We start from the raw sequence: 20,999 nt of genomic DNA on the forward strand, positions 1-20,999 counted from the left end.
TACCTCACTGTTTAGAAAATGTTTTACTGCTTGTATGCCCAGATGATGAGGAATGCAAGTATATAATGAGGCGACATCAGCAGTGACCATAATGCAACCTTCTTGTATCTCCAGTCCTTCTAACAAGCGAATAGTATCGCCCGTGTCCTTAACGTATGATGGAGTTCGCTTGACCAAGGGCTGGAGATAGAAATCTATGTATCGACCTATACGTGAGGTGACGGAATCAATGCCACTCACGATAGGTCGACCTGGTGGTTGTGTAGGGTGTTTATGGATTTTAGGCAGATAGTATATTGTCGGAATTCTGGGTACTTTGGGAACTAAATACAATTTCTCTTTTTTGTTGAGAATCTTAAGATCAAATCCTTTATTAACCAGAACTTGTAACTGTTTTTTGTATATGGCAGTGGGATTACTGGGAATTTCTTGGTAAGTCCCAGGTTCACTGAGAATACGATTCATTTCTTGTTCGTATTGTGACCTATCTAAAACGACTATCCCTCCGCCCTTGTCAGCCGGCCGAATGATCAAATCCTTGTTGTCACACAAGGAACGAACACCTTGGCTAGACAATGGCTGCGAGAAATGTCGTTTTTCTTTCAATTGAGACAGGTCTTTAAGAACTAGCTCTTTGAAAATTTTGACGGCAGGAGCCACAGCGACAGAGGGGTTAAACAGAGACGGATTTGAAAGTCCTGAATGAACAGTTCCCGAAGTCGCTGCCCTGCTATCTGTTGAAAATGTATTTGAAACCATATAACGCTGGATATTAATTTTGCGTATAAATTTCTGCACGTCTATAAAAGTGCCAAATTTATTTAATGGTTTGGAGGGAGCAAACTTGAGGCCTTTGTCTAACACGGACTGTTCTGCCACAGTCAGAGTTTTAGAACTCAAGTTAAATACTCCTTGGCCAATTATGTTCTCCTTCTCTTTTCTCTTCTGTATACGCCTTCCTGCTCTGCATCCTCTCTTTGGTTTGGACCTTTGGAGTACCAAGGACGGTCTCCGTGAAAACCCTGTTCGCCATGGGCATTAGTATCGCGGGGACCGTAGCGGTGAGGTGATTCCTCATAACCACCGCGTGTTTGTTGTTGTACATAATCTCTATGGTCTCTGAGAGGAGAGAATCTGTTATGAACAGGTACTGCAGGTGAATTATAATATGATTGGTGAAGATGACGGTCATCATATTGTTCTCTATATGGAGCTGGAGATGCCCATCTAGAGTGACCCCTCTGATCACGAGATGGACGTGATCCAGAGTGATGGGAATTACCTCTAATATGCCCCTTCCCCCCACGTTTACCCCTGTTGTTAGCCCTTCCTCTAGCGGGGTAATTAGACGTGCGGGGACTTTGGTATTGTGACCTTTGAGGCATTGGAGGCAATACTTGGGTTGGCAGAATATTCAACGGGGGTAAAGGATTGGCACCAAATTGAGATGCCAAGCTTGTAGTACCACCTATAGGTGTTGATGGCACCGCTGGACCTGCATTGATAGCTGGAGCGGTATCCATTACGTTGGTGGATGTGAGTGTTTTCTGCCACCCAAAAACTGTGTTTGATTTGTAATCACCCACGTCTCTAGCATATTTCTTATGTTTTTTTATTCTCTGGTCCTTGTCCTCCTTCTCAAGATGACTCTGTAGATTGGAGGACAGGGAATTATATTCCAGAGAGTTCTTATGTGACATAAGTTTCTCCTTAAGTACCTTGATTTCTTTGTCTAACACAAGTAATCTATTTCTCTTCCTAGAAATAAGAAAGCCCAGAAAGTTGGTACCGGCCTCATTGAAATATTTATACCATGATTCCAAGTCTGGGTCTCCTTGTTGGGGATGGATCTCCCAACGAAGGCTACGTGGGACCATATGTTCAGAGATGTATTGTTCCAAGAAAATTAAATCCCATTGGAGATGTATCTCTGAAGTCATGACGTTTTTTAACCGCATGAACAAACCACCAAGTTCGGTGTCATTACCCGTAACTGTGAAAACACCATCAAAATTCACAGTGCGGGATGCTCTGTACTCAAATATATCCATATCACTATGGATATTTTGGTAAGGAGGCTGCTGCAGTGTAGATATTGAATAGAGACAAAACCAAAGAAAAGTGAATACCCTGCGCTGCCTATAGTGCGGTAATGGTAGCTGCTAACACAGCTTATTCAAAAAAGCAAAAGTGACAAAAAAGATATGTAAGTGTAGCGCTTAGAGTGATATGTTATATATCAAAATACCATGATATATGTAAAAAATTACACAAAAGATAAATAAATGTGAAACATGAATAAACAGTCTGTGCAACCCTTTAGGAAAAGGGTAAAACCAATGAATGGATAATATAATATACTTGATGTGATATCCAATGAAAACCAAAGTCCAACAAAACTTAGTGTTCAAAATAATAATATTGTTGAAGTTCATTATCTCCACATTTCATTCAGGTGAGTGAGAAAAAAATGAGGAAGATGTGTGACTTCTAAAACGATAAAATCCCACCACCGATAAAAGTGCAGGCTTACCAGAACTTATTGACCGCTAGTGGCATATGCCAAGAGAGGTCAATCAAGGCTTATTATGACGGATGTCAGAAAACGATCCTTAGCCGGGAATTGTAGACCCAATTGGATGATGTATCCGTGGATGGAATAGGTCCCCAGAGACAGACGGGAAACTGCACTGGTGTAGGACTCTCAAAACCAATTGGTTCGATAAAATGACGGTGCATAGGAAAGAGAAAAGAGAGGTGGCCACATAGCGTAACTCCGTATGGTAAAAATAGCGAAGTTTATTCACAGCTGACAAACTTACATTTGGCTGATGTAAAGATTTCTTGCATGCAAAAATGGGGCGACAGTGGAGTCCTCCCGACGCGTTTCGTGGTCAAAAGCACATCGTCTGGGGTGACCCTCCACTGCAGCCCACTCCAATATATATACAGTTCATGTGTCCATAGCCAATCAAGTAAAGATCTGACTCACCCTCAACACTTAGCACTTACATGCAGCTGTTTGCCTATCCAAGATGGCGCTGCGGCTTGCACTCCAAGCCTCTATATGAAAACTTGTCAATGAAAAAAAGAAAGTTGGTACAATGAAAAATATTGAAAAATATTTTGGCAGTTAAATGAAAGGAAACATGTAAAGATGATCACAATGGCGATGAATGGCCAAATTATTGAAAACTTTATAGTATGTAATCTAACTATGGAGTAAAAATGAAAAGTTGTAATCATCTGCGATCAGTAGCTGGAAAGTGCGCATGCGCAGTATCCAAGCCTCGTTTTCGTGAAACGAAACGAGGAAAACAGCCTCTATATGACGGTCATGGCTGGTAAGATGTTACCGCGCATGAGCGAGGCGTGTTGATTGTGAGAGCGAGGCTTGGTTACCGCGAGAGCGAGGCTTGGTTGCCGCGCATGCGCGGTAACATCTTACCAGCCATGACCGTCATATAGAGGCTGTTTTCCTCGTCTCGTTTCACGAAAACGAGGCTTGGATACTGCGCGTGCGCACTTTCCAGCTACTGATCGCAGATGATTACAACTTTTCATTTTTACTCCATAGTTAGATTACATACTATAAAGTTTTCAATAATTTGGCCATTCATCGCCATTGTGATCATCTTTACATGTTTCCTTTCATTTAACTGCCAAAATATTTTTCAATATTTTTCATTGTACCAACTTCCTTTTTTTCATTGACAAGTTTTCATATAGAGGCTTGGAGTGCAAGCCGCAGCGCCATCTTGGATAGGCAAACAGCTGCATGTAAGTGCTAAGTGTTGAGGTGGGTCAGATCTTTACTTGATTGGCTATGGACACATGAACTGTATATATATTGGAGTGGGCTGCAGTGGAGGGTCACCCCAGACGATGTGCTTTTGACCACGAAACGCGTCGGGAGGACTCCACTGTCGCCCCATTTTTGCATGCAAGAAATCTTTACATCAGCCAAATGTAAGTTTGTCAGCTGTGAATAAACTTCGCTATTTTTACCATACGGAGTTACGCTATGTGGCCACCTCTCTTTTCTCTTTCCTATGCACCGTCATTTTATCGAACCAATTGGTTTTGAGAGTCCTACACCAGTGCAGTTTCCCGTCTGTCCCTGGGGACCTATTCCATCCACGGATACATCATCCAATTGGGTCTACAATTCCCGGCTAAGGATCGTTTTCTGACATCCGTCATAATAAGCCTTGATTGACCTCTCTTGGCATATGCCACTAGCGGTCAATAAGTTCTGGTAAGCCTGCACTTTTATCGGTGGTGGGATTTTATCGTTTTAGAAGTCACACATCTTCTTCATTTTTTTCTCACTCACCTGAATGAAATGTGGAGATAATGAACTTCAACAATATTAATTATTTTGAACACTAAGTTTTGTTGGACTTTGGTTTTCATTGGATATCACATCAAGTATATTATATTATCCATTCATTGGTTTTACCCTTTTCCTAAAGGGTTGCACAGACTGTTTATTCATGTTTCACATTTATTTATCTTTTGTGTAATTTTTTACATATATCATGGTATTTTGATATATAACATATCACTCTAAGCGCTACACTTACATATCTTTTTTGTCACTTTTGCTTTTTTGAATAAGCTGTGTTAGCAGCTACCATTACCGCACTATAGGCAGCGCAGGGTATTCACTTTTCTATGCGCCATATGGAACCGGGCAGTGAAGCCGCAATGCTTCACTTCCTGCTTCACTTACTGGTTCCCTCACCGAGGATGGCGGTAGGGGCAGCAGAGTGATGAGCGATTGCTCGTCCTCTGCTGCCGACGGCGCTGGACTCCAGGACAGGTAAGTGTCCTAATATTAGTCAGCAGCTGCAATATTTGTAGCTGCTGGCTTTTAAAAAAAGATTTCAGCGGAGATCCGCTTTAATATTCATACCAGACCCAAAGGGCCTGTTAATGGACAAAGGGGGGAACCCATGCTGTTTTTTTTCAATGACTTTTATCTGTATTGCCGGGACCAGGCAATTCATTATACCCGCAAGTAGTTTAAATGACTTTTTTTCCTTTAGAAATTTCATTTTGTGCAGGTACTTTTCTAAGCACAGGAAACATACGCTACTTTACAGGCATACTATAGACACCCCCCAGGTTCAAAATTAAATAAAGTAATATTTCACTTTTATTGTTTTACTTTAAGCATTATTAAAATCACTGCTCCCGAAAAAATGCCAGTTTTTAAAACTTATTTTTGCATTGATACATGTCCCCTGGGGCAGGACCCAGGTCTAGAGTTGAGCGGACACCTGGATGTTCGGGTTCGATGGGTTCGGCCGAACTTCGGAAAAAAGTCCGGGTTCGGGACCCGAACTTGACCCGAACCCCATTGAAGTCAATGGGGACCCAAACTTTTGAGTACTAAAATGTCTCTAAAAAGGTAATGGAAAGGGCTAGAGGGCTGCAAATGGCAGAAAAATGTTAGTAATAGCATGGCAAGTACTCTGCAAACAAATGTGGATAAGGAAATAACTTAAAATAATATAAAATACCTAAAAATAAAAAATAAATAATCTTGACCTAATAGGACGAGGTCCATATGGAGTAGGAGGTTGAGGTGGTGGTGGATATGGCGGTGTAGGTGGAGGCGGCGGTGGAGGAGGACGAATAGCAAAATAGAACAATAGCTACAGTGTTTATCTCACACGTACAGATATGGAGGAAACACTGCAAACACTGGAGGAAACACTGCAAAATATATATTTTTGCCCTAAATTGGTGTTTTTTGAATAGCAAAATAGAAGAACAGTATCTAAAGTGTTTATCTCACACGTACAGATATGGAGGAAACACTGCAAACACTGGAGGAAACACTGCCATTTTTTTTCCCTAAATGGATGTTTTTTGAATAGGACAATAGAAGAAAAGTATCTAAAGGGTGTATCTCACACGTACAGATATGGTGGAAACACTGCGTTTTTCCCCCTAAATGGATGTTTTTTGAATAGCACAATAGAAGAAAAGTATCTAAAGGGTGTATCTCACAGTAACATATGCAGTGCTGGTTTAATTTGATTTCTGAAGCAGGACTGACTCCTATCTATTTCTCTCCCTAAAACCAAAACCAGGCAGGAACCTTTCCCTAAAGTATCTAAAGCAGATATCTCACAGTAACATATGCAGTGCTGGTATAATTTGATTTCTGAAGCAGGACTGACTCCTATTTCTCTCCCTAAAAGCAAAACCAGGCAGGAACCTTTCCCTAAAGTATCTAAAGCAGATATCTCACAGTAACATATGCAGTGCTGGTGTAATTTGATTTCTGAAGCAGGACTGACTCCTATCTATTTCCCTCCCTAAAAGCAAAACGAGGCAGGAACCTTTCCCTAAATTATCTAAAGCAGAGTGACTTGCACTTATGTAGATCGCTGAGTAATTTGATTTCTGATGCAGGACAATCTGACTCCTATCTAATTCTCTCCCTTAGAGCAGCAGCCGCGCCAGCCTTTCCCTACACTATCCAAAGCAGAGTGACGTGCTGTGCTGTGTGCCTCTAGCTTATATAGAGGCGGGTCACATGCTGCACTTGCCAATCACAGCCATGTCATTAGTAGGCATGGCTGAGATGGCTTCTAGGTCACACGACGAGTTGAACAAATGTTGATTGGCTGCCCTGCAGCGCACCATTACATTGCCGAACACCGAACCCGAACTTACAGCAAATTGTTTGGGTTCGGGTCCGGGTACCAAAAATCCAAAAGTCCCTACCCAGGTCCCCAAACACTTTTTATGACAATAACCTGCATAATAACCTTAAAAATTACCACTTTTGATTTCTCCCATATACTTTGCTGCGAACACCCCAAATTGTTTGCTCTCCGACTCGAACAGGCAATGTTCGAGTCTAACTCATGTTTGACTCGAACAGATAGCCCATCCCTATTGTTCATTAAAAAAAATTATCGAAAATAATTTCGACTTCACACATGAAGAGTAAAATCAAACAGAAATTATGGCTGTGTGGAACAGAGCAGCCTTCCACATCCCTCCTATGAGTGTGTCGTTTCTGCACTTCCCTCTTTACCACTACACCTGCATGGTGAATGCCCCAGTTCTTGTCACTCCCCTGATCCCCAGCCTCACCACTATGCCTGTACACACCTGCATCCTAGCCCACTCTTACCTCCAACTTTCAACACCATGCCTGCACCCTCCTCTCAACTCCATGATTGCACGGCCTCTTCCCTGCTCTCACCACCACAGCACCTGACCATATCCTCCTCCCCCTTTAACTAACCCCCCCCTCCAACTGTGTAGTGGCAGCCCATGAGTTGTCCTACCTTGGAACACCAAGTACAAACAGCAAAAGAGTGCAAGTAGTGTCAGAGGCAGGACCTAGCAAGAACAAAAAAAGGATTAAAACAGACAACAGTAATCAGATGATTGGGTAGTACCTAGAACCAAAAGGATAGCGGTAAAACACAGAAAGACCTGGATATTGTTAATTAGGTAGTAGGGTCAAGTTCAGTTGGAGGTCAAGAGTCAAAATCTAGGGCAGACCAGCTGTAAGCAAAGAAAACAAAATTAGGTCAAGCATTCTCGGCCTTTTGGCTAAGATCAAGTATAGTATCTGTTCTTATCAGTTGCCAGTAGGTGGTGCTATGCTATCCGTCCTGAGTACACGGTGAGGTGGAAAGGGATGGCGGTTGGCGGACGCTAAGCCTGCTGGGGTGGAGGTGGAAGCCTTCTGATATGGACAGAGAGGCATGAGGTCGAAGCTGAGGGGCCGGGGCCCCTGGTCTTTGACTTGGATTCGGTGGTGCCTGCCACGGTCAGTTGTTCGGGAGAGAACACTTGCTCTTCCTTCCCCTTGGGCGGAGCGGTTAGTATTTCCCGAATGTGATTGGGTAGGAGTGATGGGAGTAGGGGGAGAAACCTGCTAAGGTGGGCTCTCCCTAATCTCTCAGAACTCCTACCTTTCTGGCTGGGAAGGGTGCTGCTGGTCCAGGCCGGGGGCCAGGGTCCATTGAAAAGCCTGTGGAGATAGTGCTCCTGGAGTGGCAGTCCAGGGGTGCCATACCTTGCACAAGTGTTTTGAGAGGGACACTTACAAGTGTGGCACCTTGGTCACATCTCCACATACACTTTTTTACCACCTGCCTCTAGGGCCGAGCCTTTTGGCTAGGACCAGGGGAATTTTTGTTTCTTGGCCGGAGGGCCAGCCATCGTATTGCACGATGGTCACTTTCTACTCACATCTCCCACCTTCCTTCTCCCCCACTTTCTTTTTTATTTTACCCTGTGTGTTGTCGCAATTCTGTCTTTTTTTTGTTGGTGCACTTTGTGTACACTTTATGTGTGATTAGTAGGGTGCCGGTCCTTGGGCCAGCCCTGAACGTCTTGGGAGTAGGTGGACATGGCCTTCTGGCTTAGTTCGCCTGCTCTCATGGGGTCTCCCTTCGGGGGAGCCCTACCGAGGAGGGTTCTGTTTCGGCAGACCCTCCAAGGATGTTGGGTCCGTGTCGGCTTTGACTACACGGACCACAGATTACCCCAGTCCCTGCCAGGAGCCTATCGCTCCGGGGGATCAGGGTTGGGCCCTTTTCAGAGGGCCATTTGACGTTTGCACCCATCACAGTTTTTTGTGTATCACTCTTTATGTGTGTGCACATTTTTCCTGCACCGGGTGGAGTTTTTGGGTTGTGTTTTGCACGCCACAGGCTTTTCAATAGAAAAAATAAATTACTCATCTTGCTGTATGATGCCCTAATAGTAGGACCCAGTACCAAAATCATAGATGAAAATAGATGTTGAAAGATCAAATTTCCCAAGTGCTCCACAACACCTGTATCTAAATAGCTTTTAAGTGTCTGTAGAGTCTTTAGTAGTGCCAAACATGAGAAAAAGAAAGAAAGGGCACACCAGCCTAGTGCATTATCCTTCGGATGGATTTTATTGGAACAAATAATAAATCAAAACTACTCACAAGTTTAACTGAAAGGTTCACAATATACAGAGTTTCCACAGGTAGCAGCAATTGGTCAAGCCCAAATGCACTCCAGATGGTCATAGAGGATGTGAAGAGGGCCACTGCTGGCTGACGCATTTCAAAGGACAACCTTCTTCCTCAGAGTTTAGCAGCGTTACCTCCTCGTGCAGCCCCTCTATATGTGTGTACACGCATATATAGGGACTGCACGAGAAGGGAACACTGCTGAGGAAGAAGGTTGTCCTTCGAAATGGTTGTGTAGGTTATCCTCATAATTCATACCAGGGCCTTCAGGTCTTCATTGATTTTTAAGGGGGACCCAAAACTAAAACTAAATAAAATGGCACGAGGCCCCCTTAAATTCTTTTCCATGTTTAAGGGAATTCCACACAAAAATCAAGAAAAATTTGGGTCCCCCAAATTTAAAAAAAACAAACAAATATTTTATACTTACCTGCAGAGAACAAACTCAATCCTTCTCTTCTTGGGTCCCCCTCCAATGCTCCCCCCCACAGAGTGTCCCATAGCAAGCTGCTTGCATAGACAGAGCACAGCTCATCCTTTCCCCTCTTCACCCTCCTCAATGGCTGTGATTGACAGCAGGTGTGTTCCCCTTTATGATCATAGTGGACCCTAACACTGTACCTGATATGGATATTAAATGAAAACACCATACTTTAGTTTTGTAGAGTTCCAAAAATGCATGGTAGTGTACATCAGTCTTGCACTCACTTTCTTTCACATGTGCACGTTTCCGAACACACAGCAACCTGGAAGAAGACGTATGTTTGCGTTTTGAAAAAGAGCAGCAACACATCTCCCACTTGCATTATCATTTATTAGTATCTATGCATTCATGAATGCATGCTGGAATTGTAAGAAACTGCACTCTATGCCGTGCATTTCAAAGCCGAGCAGAAACACGGATCATGCTTGCGTTACCCTTTCTTCACATCTGCACGTAACCAAATCCACGGCAACCCGCGAGAAAACATACGCTTTGCCACGCATTTCAAAAATGCTCATCGCGCTTGCCTTGCCATTACGCCGACACACGTGCGATACATGTTTGCAGCGCATTTATTAACTGCGTTTTCTGTGTGGGTTGCTGCGCATTTGAAAACACGAAGATGCAAATACAGCCTTATGGTTAATGACATCTGCGTGTTTTGCCATATGACAAAACGTGCTACAAATGTGTCAAAACAAACAGTAAAACTTTTGACACCCCATTGAAAATGTTGTAGTGCTACTTTGGGGCATTTGTCATGTGTAAGGCAGTCCCTTCAAATGAATGAGCTGTCCTGTGTGCAACGTACATTTACACTTGAAAAACGTGAAAACAATTGTAAGCAGGAACATAGGTGTGAATGGAATGTACTTAGGAGGACATTTTTAGGCAGCAAGGATGACCTGCAAAGAGAGGTTAAGGTTAAATAAAAAAAAAAAAACACTGATTAAGCCAAAGTGGCATAAGAAGGCTTCTTATCAATAACATTGCTTTAAAGTCACACCTGCTCACAGGGAAGTCATACAGCAAATTTGCACTGGAAATCACACAACTTTCATGCCACGCTAGTGTGAACCAGGACTGATAGTGATCTATTCAATCCCTCCCAGCATCAACACAGCCATCTTTCACAGCAGGCTGTGTATATTATGTGAAGGGGTTTCTTTCTTGAATAATGCTGTGAGGCGGAACTTGGGAGGTTTGGAAGATTTCTATAGGTGTGACTGTGTGAGATTAAATGCTAATTAGGATGTATTCAATCACACCCACCATAAGAGCAGTGAGGGAAATTACGTAATTTACAGAGTCTACAAGACTACAAAGGGAAGTGTATAGACTCTGATCACTGCATGAAGTGTATATGGAAGGAACTGAGTCTATCAGCAACAAGATATACAGAGACACAAAGCCACAACTAAACTCAGAATATCAGGGGATCTGCAGACAACTGAGCTTCATGGTACAGAGGTCTGATCTATGCTAGAATTGATCATTCCATTCAATTCTAGTGAACAGAAATGTGGAATTAACCGTTAACCACAAGCAGACCAGCAGTTTGCTGATTTCTTTCTAAATTTAAAATATACTTAAGGATACATATTTTTCAACTGAATACCAAACAGGCTTAATTAGATCAAAATCTGTTTTTACTACATTATCAACACATGTTGCTAAGTTACAACTTCATAGATGCCGTGATCCTTGATTTTTAACCATGGTAACACAACACTTTTTGGAAAAAAAAGAGTCTTGTCTACTGACTGGGTGTTTTGAAATACTTAACATATTTTGTCTGATGTGAACTCTTATTCGAAAATGAAATACAATTCAGTAAAATGTAATGTTACGGCACTGTGCCGCTTTAACTGACAGTCGTGCGATGCTGTACTCAAACATAATTGATGTCCTTTTTTTCACACAAATAGAGATTTCTTTTGGTGTTATTTGATCATCTCTGTGTTGTTAATTTTTTTGCGCTATAAACAAAAAAGAGCGTAAATTTAAAAAAAAACACAATATTTTGTACTTTTTGCTATAATAAATATCACCATTTAAAAAAAAAAAAGCAATTTTTTTCCTCAGTTTTGGCCGATATGTATTCTTCGACATATTTTTGGTAATAAAAAGCATATATTGATTGGTTTGCGCAAAAGTTATAGCGTCTACAAAGCAGGGGATAGATTTATGGCATTTTTATTATTATTATATTTTTTTACTAGTAATGGCGGTGATCAGTGATTTTTATCGGGGCTGCGACATTATGGCGGACAGATCGGACACTTTTGACACATTTTTGGGACCATTGACAATTATACAGAAATGCTATAAAAATGCACTGATTAAAGGGTTTGTAAAGGTAAAAGTTTTTTTACCTTAATGCATCCTATGCATTAAGGTAAAAAAACATCTGACAGCACCGCCCCCCCCCCCGAGCCCCCGTTTTACTTACCTCACCGTTCGAAAGTCCCGGGCGCGTGCTTGTCATCCTGCTCGGTTCCCAGCCTGGCCGTTGATTGGCTAGGCTGGGCGGATTGATAGCAGCGCAGCCATTGGCTGGCGCTGCTGTCAATCACAGCGGATGACGCCGCGCGCCGGGGGGCGGGGCCGAGTGATACAGTCGGCGGCTATGGCCGCTGCTGTATCACGGGAGCGCGCTCGCAAAAGCTTTCCACCATGCGAGGGAGCTCGCATGAACGTGGAAAGCTTTTGCGAGGAGGAGCCGAGACAGCCGCCGAGGGACCCCAGAAGACACGGATCCGGGTCACTCTGTGCAAAACGATCTGCACAGTGGTGGTAAGTATAACATGTATGTTATTTAAAAAAAAAAATAATTGTACCTTTAGTGTTCCTTTAAGGTGTAAATTTCACTGGCAGGGAAAGGGTTAACACTAGGGGCCGATCAAGGGGTAACTGTGTTACTTCATGTGTGTTCTAACTGTAGGGGGATAGGACTGACTAGTGGAGATGACAGATCGTTCTTCCTAGCTAGTAGGAATGCACAATCTGTCTCTCCTCAGCTTACAGAACAGGGATTTGTGTGTCTATAGTCTGCTTGGCCTCCAGCAGACCATCTCCTGCCCCTCTCACAGGCTCCTTCTTTAAAGGTAAGCCCTGGTGTTTACCAGTTCGCCGCCCGTCCTCCTGCCCTCTGTCCGGGGGTAGATTGCGGCCGTCCTTTTAAGGATAAAGCCGCGGCTTTCCGCCCGGATAGACCCCGTATCCCCCTCCTGTACCCCCACACTACCACCCCTACTCAGGGCACCCCTCCGCCATCTCTCCTCTTCAACTGCCGCCTTTCGGGCGTTTTTTCATACAACCGCATCGGCCTGGAAGGAATCGCGGCAGCCGCGATCTAGGAAAGGCCGCGGCTTCATCCGCGGCCTAGCGGCGCGCCGCTCTCCCCGCTCCCCCCCCGGATACCATCACCAAACGGCCCAATAAAGCCCCCCCTACCCCTGAAGAGCACCTTCTCCTCCCGGCTATCGATCAAATCCTCCCCAACAGCACAGATCCTCTCAATCTGATAGCCCCCACACCATTGAACTTGATCCAGGGTTCGCCCGATCGCCTAATAAGGGGTCAGGAAGGAATTTCTTTTCCCTGTCGTAGCATATTGGTGTAGCACGACCAGGTTTTTTTTTTGCCTTCCTCTGGACCACCAAGCCAGCATCGAGGATTAAGTTAATCCTTGATAATCCTCCCCCCCCCCCCTGGTGTTTTTCGACCATGGCAAATCTGCAATATTCTGCAGAAACCATTGGGGATCTGAGGCGATTTGCCGCTATACTACCAACCATCACCACAAAAGCCCTAAGAACTGAGCGACGCCTGTATTGACCACCTGGAAGGATTAGGGCTAGAACAACTAGTATGTGGGCCCACACATGCTTCAGGTCACACACTCGATCTTATTTTCAGACAAGATCTGGAAATAAAAATTTTGGAAAATGAACCGTTACCATGGACAGATCACCATGCAATTAAATTCATTATTTCCGAACTCCCCCCCTTAACAAAAACATCAAAACCAGTGACAACACACTGGACTAGATGTCAGAAGAAGCTCCACTCGGAACACTTCAAAACCACGTTAAGGAAAAAAATAAAAACAATTCAGCCGCATCAAACGGCTGAAGAAACACTGGATGCCATAAACATAGCTCTATTGCAGTCAGCCGACTTAATAGCGCCGAAACGTAAAATCCACATCCGGAAAAATACCTCCAGCTGGTTCAACAACCAACTGGCGTTACTGAAGCAAGAGCGCAGAAGGGCGGAAGCTGCTTGGAAAAGAAGCACTGCAACAACAAGAAAATACCACAAAGAAATTTTCAAAGCCAAGAAAAACTATTTTTCTGAGGCTATCAACAGCACCCTAAATTGCCCCTGTGAACTCTTCAAGCTGGTCACTCAGACCATGAATCCAGGATGTCTTGAAACCCCCAATTCGGATACCCAAGAATTTTGCAATGAATTATCAGATTACTTCATTAATAAAATCGAGGGAATCCGGGAAAGCATTCAGCAAAACAACACCCCCCTCAACCGCCCCCCGTAATTATCCATACAACACCTGCTGTAATTCACCACAATTAGGTAAGTTCATGCTGGAACCCAACTCTATCAATGCCACAAAGAATATCATTGGTACTTTGCGTAACAGCACAGCGCCGAATGATATCATCCCCACTAAAATGCTGAAGGAATGCGCTGACATCTTGGCGCCTCCTATCACGCAGCTTATTAACCAATTATTCAAGGAAGGCATAGTGCCCTCCCAGTTGAAAGAGGGCATAATCTGACCTATCTTAAAGAAACCCACCCTAGACCCCAAGGACCCAATTCACCGCCGTCCCATAACAGGCCTAAACATTCTCTCAAAGGTAATGGAAAAAGTACTGGTACAACAGCTGCAACAGCATCTAGAAACCCACAACCCATTGACCCATTTCAATCTGGCTTCCGTCCTGGACAGGGGACGGAAACAGCATTGCTCAAAATATGGGACGACGCTCTCGAGGCCGCAGACGAAGGAGAATCTTGTCTTCTGGTTCTGCTGGACCTAAGCGCTGCCTTCGACACCGTAGACCACAAGCTACTTTTGACTCGGCTAGCTGAAGTAGCCAAAGTCGCAGAAGGCGATTTATCTTGGTTCTCCTCTTTTTTGGACAACCGATCGCAAATAGTGAAGTTAGGACCATTCACTTCTGAGAAACGCACATTATCGTGCGGAGTCCCTCAAGGATCGCCTCTGTCGCCGGTGCTATTCAACATCTATCTTCGTCAGCTTTTTGAAATCATCAGCAGCCAAAAACTGCTTTATCATTCATATGCAGATGACACACAACTGTATTTCTGCATTTGCAATAAAAAGGATCACCACCTCAATCTAGAGACATGCCTCTCTTTGATAGAGAACTGGATGACAAAGAGTTATCTTAAACTCAACGGAGCGAAAACAGAACTTCTCCTCTTTCACGCCAAGCGTATGAAGCAACCTGCAACAACTTGGACCCCCCGCCCATTCTGGGCAAAATCATCACCCCTAGCGCCAAAGTCAAAAGTCTTGGGGTCATCTTCGACTCCTACATGACAATGGACGGACAAATAGGGTCAGTAGTCAACGGATCTCACCACCTGCTGCGCCTATTACGCAGACTCACTCCTTTCATTCCCAAAGAAGACATAGCAGTCGTGGTGGGAGCAATTGTAAACTCCAGACTGGATTATGCAAATGCCCTTTATCTCGGACTCCCAAAGTACCAAATCGCTTGTCTGCAAGTCGTTCAAAATACGGCCGCCAGATTTGTGACTGGGAAAAAACCCTGGGAATCAATCTCACCTTCACTGAGAACCCTTAATTGGTTGCCAGTAAAAGACAGAATTGCTTTTAAAGCACTCTGTCTAACCAATAGATGTATCCATAGGAATGCTCTCCATTATCTATGCGAAAAAATAAAAGCTCATAATCCCAATCGCGTATTGCGATCCACCAATCAAAATCTACTCCAGATACCGAAAACCAACCACAAATCCAAAGGAGATAGAAGATTCGCGGTCCAGGGTCCCAGACTATGGAACGCTTTACCAACCAGCATTCGGTTGGAGGAGAACCACTTCGCATTCAGGAGAAAGATCAAAACTCATCTCTTTTGATATCAAAGAAGACAGGAACAACAAGCGCCCAGAGGCGATTTAGTTCGCATGTGCCGCGCTATATACGTTTTCATTCATTCATGTCCCTGTTCTGGCTCTCGTGCCTAAAATCACGCGTGGCCGGCAGTCATCGCGACTGCCGAACATGCGCATTGTTACCCCCGCTGTGCAGCGGGCGCCTGCTATCCCCGCTTAAAGGGACCGACGTACAGCTACGGCGGTTCACGGGAACGTGCCGACCTCCCACAATACAATGATGACGCCTGGTCGGCAAGCGGTTATAGTATAACTGAAGGATAAACTGTTTCTTAAATAGAGTCTTTCAATGGGGACACTAGTTCTGGTGATCCTGGTGACTTCCAGGGATTCCCCTTAATTTGAGGTGATTTCTATTCACTTTCTTTTATGGCTATTGTAAGATTGGGGTGATCAGACTCAAGTAGTAGGTGCTGTTTTAATGAGTGCGCCAGTCCAAAACTGTATTTTTAAGGGCATCACTTTTATTTAAAAGACTGGAAAAGTTCACAAAATGCACCAGTAGCCCATGCAGGGGGTTCCATCATTACTGTAACTGGCACAATCAGAATTGTTCAGCCTCCTGGCTTATTCTCTTGCTTATTCTCTTGCCACATGGCTGCTTCAGGCCTCAAACCGAGGCCTTAGGCCTGCTCCTCAGACCAAAAGACTTCCTTAGAGTCAAGCTCTTTCGTTGCTTTCTCACGATCAGCTCCTTGCTGCTTTGTCACAGACTTAATCTGCCTCCTGCAGACATGCACGCTCTGGCTGCCCCATGAAGCCTCTCTAACTCCTGGAGAGGTTGGGAGTCCACCTGACTTACCTGTACAGACTTCCTGTCTGTTGGGTAGAGCCCTGATCCATGGTCAGGTCACAATGAAAAGCCCAGAACACAGCTGTGCAATCAGCGTGCCTGTCTCTCCAATATCTGGCGTAAACCAGCAATCCTTTGAACCATTTCACACTTAAAGCGCCACTGCTCGTTTTAGCGGTGCTTTTCGGACGCTAGCAGGGCACTTTTAAACCCCCGCTAGTGGGCGAAGAAGGGGTTAAAAATGCCCCTTGTTGTGATGCTTCCGAAGCACTTTCAGGTGCATTCATTGCAGTTGGCAAGGTCAGTTTGAGAGTGCTGTATACAGCGCTCCCAAACCGCCCCAAAGATGCTGCTTGCATCCAACAAGCATCCCACAAGCGCACCGTCTTGGTGTGAAAAAAACTATTGCAATGAATGGGAGGCAGGTTTCAGGTGCTTTACAGGTGCTATTTCTAGAGCTAAAATGCTTGAAAACTGCCTGAGGCTGGGTTCACACTACTACACTACTTTCATCCTACTTTGCTCTGCTACATTGGTCCTACATTTATCCTACATTGGTCCTACATCCATCCTACTTTCATGAACAGGATACTACTTTGGTCCGACTTCAATGATATTCAATGGGCCTGAAGTAGGATCAATGTAGGACCAAAAGTAGTACAGGGAGCATTTTCAAAGTCGGACCGACTTGTGTAGGACGCTACAAGACGCTCTCATAGGGAAACATTGAACACAGAGCAAAGTAGGATGAAAGTAGTGTAGTAGTGTGAACCCAGCCTCGCCGCCTCAACTTTGCTTTGTGAATACTGCACTTGCCTGTGAAAATTGCGGAGGCGTAGCGTAAATAGGATACGTTACGCCCGCACAAAAATATGTGCTCCCTACATGAATCTACCCCATAATGGGATGGATTTACTAAAGGCAAATAGACTGTGCACTTTGCACATGCAGTCACACTCTTTTTTTTACTCAATAAATTTTTATTGAAAAGTATTGTAACATACATACATATATGTTTGTATAGTCAGATAACATTTTTTGTATTTTGTTTAACACTTGCTAATAAAAAGTTTTCAACAATTTCCAGAGATCTATTGCTTAGTGATAGATCTAGTAAGAGGAATTCAACAAAACCAACATTTCTCAGTGTTGCCTCTACTAGTGTTTATGTGGAAACTTTCGGTACATGTAATGAATTGGTGGCTAGAGTGCTGGGTATAAGTGTCAGGATGTCAATTGAGCTACGCGGAGCCCTTGGTTAGTGGTAGGTTGTTGCTAGCGGGTTTCCTGAGGTTGAGGAGAAGGGTCCCCACCCTGAGCACCCCTTTCGGGAGCCATTCTGTGCCCAGGGTAGGTATCTCCCCCCCTCCCTCCATCTAATCCCAAGGCTCAAAAAATAAAAGAACACAAAAAAACTGGGTCAAAGGGGTGAACTGTGGGTATGTCCCTGAGCCGCGTCATTCGTCACTGAAAGGAGTCAGTCATAGAGAAGAGGTGAGCGTGCTTTCTAAGCCCGAGGATCTTGTCCAGTCCGTCCATAGTTGCCATTTCTTAAGGTTTTGTGTTTTATTACCGTGGCGCAAAGCCAGTGTTGTTTCGTAAGTAAAGTGAGTATGTGTGGTGTGAACAACATCACTAATAGTGGGAGGGTCAGGGTCCTTCCACTTCCTAGTAATACTGAGTCGGGCAGCCAAGAGTATGTGAGTGATAATCATCCTCACCGGGTTGGGGAAGCGACTAATATTTAGTGATAGAAGTGCCAGAGATGGTTGTTTGTCTATAGTAACCTTCGTTACATCACAGAGGAGTTGAAACACTAATTGCCAATAATTGGTGAGTTTCGGGCAGTTCCAAAGGGTGTGTAGTAAGTCCCCTTTCGCGCCGCAGTTCCTCCAACATGTATTGTTGAGCGAGGCGCTGAACCTGGATATTCTATCAGGGGTTAGGTACCAGCGGTATGTTATTTTAAACGCAAGTTCCCACAGGGTGGAGCAGCATGTGGCTTTGTACGTGGAGTGGCAGGCTTTTTCCCATTGGTCTACAGTGAATTCCTGTCCCAGGTCCTTTTCCCATCTAGCTATTGCAGGGGAGCTGGTAAATGTAGTTTTGGAGCCTATTATGTTATAAAACATCGAGATCCCTTTTTTTAGGGCCGTGGGAGATCTAAAGTAGAGCCACGCTTTTTGTGGGAGTGCACATGACCACGAGTTTCGTGAGAGAAGACAGTGTCGGGTGCGTTGGTATAGGAATAGGTCAGAGTCTGGAAGGTGGTATTGTGTTTGAAGTTCTGGGAATGTTTTAAGGGTATCTCCCTTAAACAGGTCGGAGATGTGTGTCAGCCCTTTTGTTTTCCATCGGGTGTAGGGTGTGGAGACCATTAGAATTTGCAAAGTTTCTACAGGGATAGGCAGTGTAGACCGTATGTCATGAGTTATGGGCATCTGTGCAAAGTGGGCCCAGACCTTGAGGGTTGCAAGTATAGTCGGGGATGCATGAGAGGGAGCTTTCGCCCCTATCATTGTCGCGAAAAGCCATGCGGATAGGTTATTGTGTGGGACTAATGATTTTTCTATTCTGCCCCATAGTGTACTGGGATGACAGGGCAAGAGCCATTCTTTTGTTTGCGTCAGAATAGCGGCTATGTAATAGTCCCGAAAATTGACGTAACCTACCCCTCCTGCCGAGCGATTTTTTACCAACCTGTTATGGCTGCATCTGGCTTTTTTACCCTTCCATATGTAATGGGAGAGTATCGATTGTAGTGATGTGAAGTATTTATTAGGGATAGGTATGGGGATCGTCCGAAAGAGGTACAATAGTTGGGGAAGGTGGAACATCTTAAATGCTGCTAGACGTCCCAACCACGAGAACTCAAAGGACGCCAGCCTGGTGAGATCCGCTTGCAATTTAGAGCGTATCGGTAGATAGTTAGAGGCAAATAATGCCGTGGTAGAGGGAGTGAGCTGGATCCCAAGATAGGATATGCTATGTTTTGCCCAGGTATAGGGAAAGTTGAGTGTAATCCGATTTTTAGTAGCTTCGTCCAAGCCCAGGTTGAGCATGTAGGATTTCGCTTCGTTCGCTTTGTAGTAAGAGATATTACTGAACCAGGCAAGCGTCCTCTGGATCTCGGGGAGGGAGTGGTCAGGGTCGGTGACCATGAGAATCACATCATCCGCGAATAAGCTGATTTTGTGTTCCTCTTTTGCTATACGTATACCAGAGATGTGTGGGTTAGACCTTATAGTTTCCGCGAGTGGTTCCATTGCTAGGTTGAATATAAGGGGTGAGAGGGGACATCCCTGTCTTGTCCCGTTCGAGATCTGGAAGGGTGTGGAGAGGGTATCTGCCGAGTATACTCGGGCCGAGGGGTTGGAGTACAGAGCCATAATGGTATCATGGATGTGGCCGACGAAACCAAATTTGGTTAAGACCGCTGATATGTACCCCCAGTTGACCCTATCGAACGCCTTCTCTGCGTCCAAAGATAGAAGCAGAGAAGGCGTTCTGGAGACCTCAACGTGGTGTATGATGTCAATCATTCTACGTGTGGCATCAGAGGCTTGGCGCCCTTTGGTGAATCCGGACTGGTCTGGGGAAATAAGAGAAGGGAGAATGTCTTCCAGTCGATTGGCTATAAGTTTGGCATAAATTTTTAGGTCCACATTTAAAAGGGAGATAGGGCGGAAGTTTTTCGGGGAGTTGGGGTCCTTGCCTGGTTTGGGTAGAGTTACCACCATGGCAGAGAGCATTTCAGCAGGGAAGGAGGCTGCACTAGCTGCTAGATTAAAGGTGTGTCGCATAGCTGGGGCCAAGATGTGTTGAAATTGTCGGTAGTATTCCCCAGTGAATCCATCCGGGCCTGGAGATTTGCAGGATGGGAGGTTGTTAATTGCTTTAAGTATTTCTGCTGTTGTAAATGGGTCATTGAGTGTGGCAAGTTGTGTGGGTGTGACAGATGGGAGGTTGACGCTATCTAGGAATGATTGTATCGTGGCGGGAGAGGGTTGGGTTGTGGAGGGGTCGTTCTTGAGGTTGTACAGGTCCTCGTAGTACGTGCTAAAAGCATTTGCTATGGATTGGGGTTTAAGGAGCTTTTCATTGGAATGGGGGTGGAGTAAGTAAGGGATTTTTGTTTTGGTCCTATGTCCTTTGACTCTGAGGGACATGGCTTTACTCGCCTTGTTTCCCGTGGAGTATGAGGTGGCTCTGAGCACTTTATATGCTTTTTCATGCTTCTCGAGAAGTATGGCTCGCAGGTCATGTCGCAAGGTAAATATTTTGGACATTAGGGACGTGGGGGGGCTGGTCTTGTTAAGGTTCTCTGCAGCGGTCAGAGTCTTGGTAATGTCATCTATCATGTGGGTTCTGTGTTTTTTCGCCCTAGCGCCCATTTGGAGGAAAACCCCCCTTACTACAGCTTTGTGGGCATTCCACACCACCAGCGGGTCAGATACAGAGGATTGGTTGATGGAGAAGTATTCTTCCAAGCTGCTTTTAATGGGATCGGAGTAGCGCGGGGTGTTGAGGAGGTAATT

General features: G+C 44.6%; 1 protein-coding gene and 1 pseudogene across 1 annotated transcript in view; both read left to right on the plus strand.

Annotated features, from left to right (window-relative positions):
• The window catches only part of NPSR1 (neuropeptide S receptor 1), a 291,594-nt gene that overhangs the window by 161,784 nt on the left and 108,811 nt on the right, over positions 1-20,999 (plus strand). The gene's annotated exons all lie outside the window — the stretch shown is intronic.
• On the plus strand, positions 7,568-7,696 carry LOC120942247 (annotated as a pseudogene).

This window comes from Rana temporaria, chromosome 5 (genome assembly GCF_905171775.1).
Source record: "Rana temporaria chromosome 5, aRanTem1.1, whole genome shotgun sequence".
NCBI classification, from domain to species: Eukaryota; Metazoa; Chordata; class Amphibia; order Anura; family Ranidae; genus Rana; species Rana temporaria.